At 38.3% G+C, this 7,532-nt stretch overlaps 2 long non-coding RNA genes across 2 annotated transcripts; both read right to left on the bottom strand.

Moving 5' to 3' along the window:
- Positions 1 to 1,393: 1,393 nt before the first annotated feature.
- Positions 1,394 to 4,375, bottom strand: LOC146462990 (uncharacterized). Its single transcript, XR_014857009.1, has 3 exons — positions 3,983 to 4,375; positions 2,134 to 2,345; positions 1,394 to 1,610 (listed from the first exon to the last, which is right to left on the bottom strand). It is a non-coding gene; the product is annotated as an uncharacterized LOC146462990 (long non-coding RNA).
- Positions 4,376 to 4,652: 277 nt separating this feature from the next.
- On the bottom strand, positions 4,653 to 7,006 carry LOC146462989 (uncharacterized). The gene is made up of 3 exons (XR_014857010.1): positions 6,878 to 7,006; positions 5,597 to 5,895; positions 4,653 to 4,888 (listed from the first exon to the last, which is right to left on the bottom strand). It is a non-coding gene; the product is annotated as an uncharacterized LOC146462989 (long non-coding RNA).
- Positions 7,007 to 7,532: the final 526 nt, after the last annotated feature.

Raw genomic sequence — 7,532 nt, 5'->3', positions numbered from 1 at the left:
TGAAATAAGGGGTGATCTTTGTCCTTGCGTAATTTGTTCAAAAAGCAGTTATCTGACTTTTCCAGCCAATTTAATATGGAAACGGGCAAGTTGCGTCAATCATTTTCATCTTTGCTTTGCATGTGTGTAGACGCATGACTTACAAAAAAATTATCTCTGCACTTTTATCCATCGGTGAAAGTGGTTTCTTGTATTGATTAACTTTGACAAGTTCTTATAAACATCCCTTTCTTAATAGTTTTGTCTCTCTGGTAAAAGTTTTGTGAAAATGTTTGCTTGGCAATCTGATGCGTACAACTAACTTGTATGCATAGTACAGCACATACACTTTGGCTGCCATTGTCAACAAAACTTTAGTAGCAGCTTTCTTCTTTACCAGAAACTTGAAGTCATTAGCCACTTACTTTTCTTTAAATAAGCAACCTAACCAAAAGAGCAGTGCTTGAAATTAGTGGTCGTCTGGTCGTCGGAGACGACCAAAACGTTTACCGGGCAACCAATTTTTAATAAAATTAAGAGGCTGGTTGCCTGGGGAAATAACAACAAACAACCCAGCCAAAAGTAGCAAATAAATTAATCATAAACAGCACCCGACTTACTTGACGGTTTTGTTTTGTCAATGTCCGATAGTGTGAAGTTAATAATAATTAATTTGCCTCAGCTAAGCGTGTTTTGGATATCTGTAAATTTTACAAAACATTGCCAGGTATGAAAATATAAGAGGGAAACACAAAGTTTCATGTCTGGTGGGGTCCAAGATCAAAGACGCCATTTTGAATATGTCAGACTTCCACAAAAACCATTGCCGCACACTAAGAACAATAGGATTACACGGCATGTAAATAAAGATAGGATCATTACCATAATTGTTCTCAAATTCCTTATTTTGGTTTTGATTTTTTTATGTCTTCAACTAGCAGTACAGAATACAAGTATTTTCTTTCACAGAGTGAAAATGTGGCGTTTTTTGACTGGTGTAAAGCCGCCTCCTCAAAAGAAAGCAAAATTGAGCGAGACAGATGCAGGGTATGAGAAAGAAAAGAGAAGACAAAAATGAATGTTTTTTTGAGTAGGGCACTTAAATGGGTAGTTTTTCTAATGGACAACCAAGGATTCATCAGGGCAACCAAATCCACAGGTTTGGTTGCCTGGCTTTTGAAATAGGGACAACCTGGATTTTTTTTTTTAATTTCGAGCACTGAAAGAGGAACCAAAGCTTGACTGGTTTCTTTTATGTTCATAACTGAACTGCTTCAAGCAGAGTATTAATTGTGTTCATAAAGAAAGAAATCAGTCATCAATCACTTGTTCAACTTTGAGTGGGTACCACTTTGGAAGGTATCTCTTCTGGAGGTCAAATCCCATTAAAAATAACAGACACTCAACAGTCCTGTCAGGCAGGAAATTGTACAATTCCATTTATTTCAAACACATTTCACCAAAAAGTATCAGAGTTCAACACGCAACCTTAGCACACCAAACACATTATTAATAGTTAAAATACCTTTACAGGGCGTGAGGAAAACATTGACAATGGTGCTAACAAGTACCAGTTAAAAAATCATACAAAAAATACAACTTCAATGCAAGCATTTCAAGGCAGTGGGTATCTGAAAAGAAAAGAAAGTGAGTTTTTTTAAATCGCATGTATGTACATAATTTCCAGAACAAAGTCAACAAATCCCTGATCCAAAATTTTGACAGATAAATCAAAATAATATCGTAAAAACCCTGGCATTTGACTTGACCAGCATCATTTATCGTACAGTGCAAGTTGCATAACTCATGGATGCATGAATTATCCACCCATATGATTACCCTCTCCCTAGGAGAACCCTTAAACAATTTTCAGTGTTGATGGCAAAATATATGAACATGAAAAAATGATGAAAAGAAAAAAGTAAGTCAATCAATTGTGGTTCACTTTCTTTGAAAATTCACTTGATATCATCCTCTTGGTGGTACAAGCATACAACCATTTCATATATGTAACAAATTATTAGGCATAACGAAAAGTAAAAAGAAATCATAATGTCCAAATATACATGTGTCCCTACAACAAAGCCCTGTCAAATTACAAGAAATGATCACAGCTACATGTAGTTTTTCAACTCCACAGTATAAGAACCATACCTCCTAATCAAGAGGTTCCATCTCTGCTTCCATTTCTTTTGCCACTTTCTCAGCATCATAGGTCTTGTAAAATTCTTCATACTTCTGTCTCTTGGGAAGAGCATAGCCATACCTCCATACACATCCACCGATCATACCAATCACCATAGACCTCATGATTGCATTCCTAAGGTGTCTCTGCACAAACCCACGTAGAACTGGAGGTGCCATTACTTGGTGGGAAAGTGGAGTAGGACAGTGCATTAAAACCAAATATGTGTAAGGTCCAGTTCAGACACTGTATTTCATATGAGCAAAATCGAATTTGGATTTAGACCGACCCAAATCAATAACCTTATTATAGGAAATTAACAATGCACGTTGACAACGCAAAGAAAATTTACGTTACACTAAATTAACGTGAATTTTTCAAAAATTAGGTTTACATGCATTAAATCAACTCAAATTTTTCGATAAGCATCTTGCTTTATTTACTGCGATTTTCATAATTCTGCAAACTCGCACTTTACATTTCTGAATGTGAAACCGCGTTTTGGCTTCCGTCAATAAAACCTTCCAAGACAAGTGCATGGATGTTTCTAAGTTTTTTTTAAAGCCAGAAATTTGGTTGTGAAGCCTAACTAGACCCTAGCAATTCAAAAGATCTTTTGAACTCGATTTTAAACGAAGATGTCCTGTCAGATAGTGACTCTGAAGAGCCAATAGAGGAGTCATGAACTAATAAGGTTTTGCAATGAAATAAGGGTGCTTTAAAATAACAATGTTGTAAAATAGCGTGCATTAAATTTACATTGACATTACTTAAGATACATTAAATTAACATGAATTTTGTAAAATCACGTTAATAAAGTGCATTGTTAATTTCCTATAATAAGGTAATCCTGGTTGAATTGATTCGGATGCCGAACTTAATTCAGCCAAAATTAATTCACTGAAGTATACTATGACTGAAGCAAATTTGAAGATTGGTAATAATAACTGATGCATTTGATTTGGCTCATGTGAAGTTTGGTATCTGAATAAAAACCAGTTGACAGACGTTATTCCCAGTTGAGCCAATCCGAATAAGATCAGCCATTTCGAATCGATTCATGAAAAAAATAAAAAATAAAACAAACAAACAAACAAACAAAAATCAACTATCAAAGATGATTTGAACAGGCTCAAAGTGAATGACAGTCAGCGGTGCATGATAGTTGGCAGTCAAACAAGAGCACAAGTTTCAGCTACCATCAACCATCACCACCTAACATGCACAGTTTAGCCAGGGCTTAAGCCAAGAGAGAACTGAGAAGCGAAAGAGACACCACGCCATCAACATAATTTACACCTTTCTGACTTACATAAATTTTCTTCTTAATTTCCTACGCATCTTTTTCTTTCACAACGACCTACTGGACCACTTTAGCAGCACTTCTCTAAACGTGTTCCTCTATTCTGTAGTTGTTCCTCAACCAGTTCTGTTACACGTTATTTCCATCCTTAGTTTATTGACCGGTGCCCATGATCTGTCTCGCAATTATCAAAAGCTCGGACCAAAATTTATTAATTTAACATTTTTCACCGCTCGCGAACTCATCATAACTTTCTGTGATACAATTTTCCAATCATGGACGTTCTTGATCTGTGATCTGCGCATCGAAAGTAGCCAACTATACCGTTGAAAAATACTTAGCCAGTAAACTGCGGTAACATATTGGACGTCCCTAACCATCGGCCGATGCAGCAGAGCCCAAATATAAGTCCACATTAGAGATCACAAACGGACCAGAAAAATAACTTTGAGTGCACCAAAATATCACTAAACGACAAATTGATTGATTAGAATAACACTTTAAATCTAACATACCTGAAAAGCCACAGAACACTGTACAAAATCTTCGAAATCCCACCGCAAGGACAAGCAAAGTTCGTGTATCGTCAACTGCGCGTAGATTTTGTGGGTAAGTCTGCTGACCAGCGCGCCTAACCTCGTCCCCAGGGCCTTATCGGCGTTGCTTCTCAAAATTACAAGGAGTTGTCGAAAAAATAGCGAAATCCCATTAAAAAAATATTGAAAGGCCTTAAGGGGGCACAAAAAGGTGGAGGTCTGTAAAAGCCAAGGACAAAAACCTTCATGATTGTTACAATAGTTGACAACAAACATGATCAAATTGGGTGGCATCGAAAAAAGTTAAAAATTAAAAAAATAACGATTCGTTTGTACTGGAAACATTTTAAACTTAAGCCGCCGTTACACGTTGAAACTTTTAGCTGAAACTTGTGTGCAACGGCGCTGCGAAATAAGTTTCAGCAGGCGTTGCGCCGTGTAACATGGTCGGTTTCGTGAAACTTTTTCGAACTTCCGTTGCGAGACAAGTTTCACGAAAAGTAGAACCGCTTTCTACTTCTGCAACGGCTTGCAACGGTCTCAGTGGTGAAAAAACAAGAGTTTCACCGTGTAACACCACTTCGTGAAACTGGTCTCGTTCGCCGTTGCACACAAGTTTCAGCTAAAAGTTTCAACGTGTAACGGCGGCTTTACTTTAATTGTCAGTTTAAGCTACAAGGAAAAATTTAACATCTGAGCAATCCAGCGGGGTCCTAAAAGTCAGAGATCCATCTTGTTAGGAATCCAAAATACAACGATCAGTATAATGTATCTATATACTGAAGAGATCGAGAGTACGTTCCACTTGAAGTTCAAGACTGGCCAAGACTCGATCCCTCCACGCAGCTTTGTGATTAGATATAAATTTGCATCATGAAAAATTACCTGCAACAATGGAAAAAAATTAAATCGACATTGAATTCAGTCAGTTTATCAGGAAGTAATGTCTGTTTTGGAAAGATTACTGAAGTCACAATATGATAAATGAAAACTAAAATATGGAACAGCTGGAACAGTTAGATTGAAACACCGAACTTGCTCACGAGTCTGACCAGCATGGCGAACTTGCCGCGGGCCTTTACTTTATCGATTCTCCCTGCAGAAATGCGTTTTTTAGCAACAATAATACCAAAATTAAAAATAATAATTAACGAAAATAACGCTCAGTTTCAGTTATCCTTCGGCTTTTGCCGAAACCTTTCACTTTATTGAAAGCGTGATAACCTGTGCTAATTTTTCTATCTTGCCATCAGTGGCCCGGCTTTGCATGCCTGGGAGCAAGGACAATTTCAGCTAATTCAGGGCTCTAATTATAAGCTGGTGTTACTCCAGGCCTATGCGTAAAGCAGACCGAACTGAATTAACTGGATATTCTTGAAAGCAATGGTGAATGCCACGTTGCGCTATATTGCATCTCGTAACCTAGCTTACAGAAGGACTTATGTAAGAACTTACGGTGAGCGCTTTCCACTGATTTTGGCCAAACATTTCGGTTCACTGAAGTTTCGGGAAATTAAGGTTTCCGACTGGGACAGTATTTTCTGGTTGACTTCAATTCCCTTTTCTAATTTTAATAAAATTCTGAACACTTACCACAACAGATAAATGTAAAAGACGCAGTCTGGATAATCCCTAGCTAAGTGGTCATCTCCATTTCCATCTCCTTGGCTGCTTTTTCGGCGTCAAAGTTCTTATAGTAGTCTATATATTTCTGTTTTCTTGGCCAAGCAATAAAGTACTTGTAGCAGAACCCTCCGACCATTGCTGCTCCTACGGCTCGCATGATTGCATTTCTCAGATGGCGCTGGACAAATCCGCGAAGTTTAGGTGGTGCCATGATCTATAGGACAATTTCTCAAAAGGTAGTGATATTGTTGTAGGAACGCTGTAACCTGAAAGACGCGAAGGCACGAATTAATAGTATTCCGAGTGGTCTCGTTAGATCTAGTACGGATTATTTAGCTCCCCCTCATACAAATTGGTCAAAATTATATCTTACTGTATTACTTTTTAGAGTGTCCACAAGTGCTGGCGTAGATCGATCCTAGCTCCTGTAGTTCATTTAAGTTTGCAAAAAATACGGGCCACGAGCAGGTATTGCTCAGAATTGCTTTCATTTGTCAGAATCACTGAATGGTCATATCTTCGTTCCCAAACCTGTCCACGGAAGTTGGAACCCTCGATCGATTAATTCCAAAGCCATCGTAACCGGCTGGGTAGGGCGAAATGACAATTTTATTTTATTTTAGCGACTTTGTGTATAAACAATATCTTCATTACAAAATAGTGAGCTGAGAGATGATCGGATATATTTTACAATCAGTGACAGAGACTCCGAGCTCTCTTATTCACATGAACTTAGTTTAATGGCCTACTGGCTCCCGGGAGTCTCCTGTAGCTCGGTGGTAGAGCATCGGACCGAACACAGTAGTTATCGCATGACTATAGTGGGAGTCTGGGAGAACTCGGATTTGATTCTTTTTCCGAATATGTCTGTGTAACTGAATAAAAACCACATCTATCAGTTATTTACCATGCATGCTTCGAAATGTAACATCACAATTCATCACTGATGAAAGATATCTTAGAGTCTAGGGAAGAGAAACCGATGGAGGCCAGAAACAACATGGTGGAGGATGGAGAAATCTGAACTGAGAAGGGAATGAGCTTTACGTGGGGCGAAGGAAGGAAGGAAGGAAGGTAGCAAAAAATCGAGACAAATGGTAGGAGATGGTTGCGGCTTATGTTTCATCGGGGACAACGAGGAATGATTGAGTAAAACTGAAACAAAAAGTCATTGCTCACGGTCTAAGTTCAGTAGCTTCCCATGCTTAAATAAAATCGATCCGGTTACCTTCCTTCGCTTAGATTTACCTTTGTAATTCTCCAGCGAACTTCACCACTGTCACAGGCTAGGCTAACGCTTGGATCATGAAAATACTTGAATGCCTGCCTTGTTGATGAAAAGGGGTACCATGAAAAGGAAGATCGAAAGGACCGAAAATATTCAAAATAAAGCTGGGGCGAGTCATTCAAGTGCATGCATTACTACAGGCCAATCAGAAGCCCTGTTTTAGAGTTGTACTTCAACGATTTTTGACAGATATCTTCATTTGGAGCTAAATATGACAGCTGGCATGCGGAATCAGTCGATACAACGTGTATGGGGTCACGTCCGTGAAAAGATAAATCTAGTTATATTTTCTGAGAAAAACAAACTTCCTGCTTTCCCAGAATTAGAAGTGTTGAAAAAATCGAAAGATTTTACGCGAGTGGTGTGCTAATTTAACGCGATTTATCTGCAGCTTTACGTTTTAACGTACAAAGTACAGTTACAACTTACAGCAAGTTCTGTTTTAACAACTTTGCAGCTAACAATTGATTTAATTTGGCTTTTGTTGTTGCGACTGTAAAATTGGTCGCTTATCCATGCGTCTGGTAAACAATATCGGGGGAATATCGGTAATTTTTCTTGTAGTTCGTTAGTTCTTGTGAACCTCATGGAATCAGGGTATTAAAGGAAGGGCCA

Source organism: Pavona decussata, unplaced genomic scaffold, assembly GCF_977016875.1.
Source record: "Pavona decussata unplaced genomic scaffold, jaPavDecu1.1 SCAFFOLD_182, whole genome shotgun sequence".
Classification (NCBI taxonomy): Eukaryota; Metazoa; Cnidaria; class Anthozoa; order Scleractinia; family Agariciidae; genus Pavona; species Pavona decussata.
The sequence above is the reverse complement of the archived record's forward strand: the minus strand, read 5'-3'. Positions and strand labels throughout refer to the sequence as shown.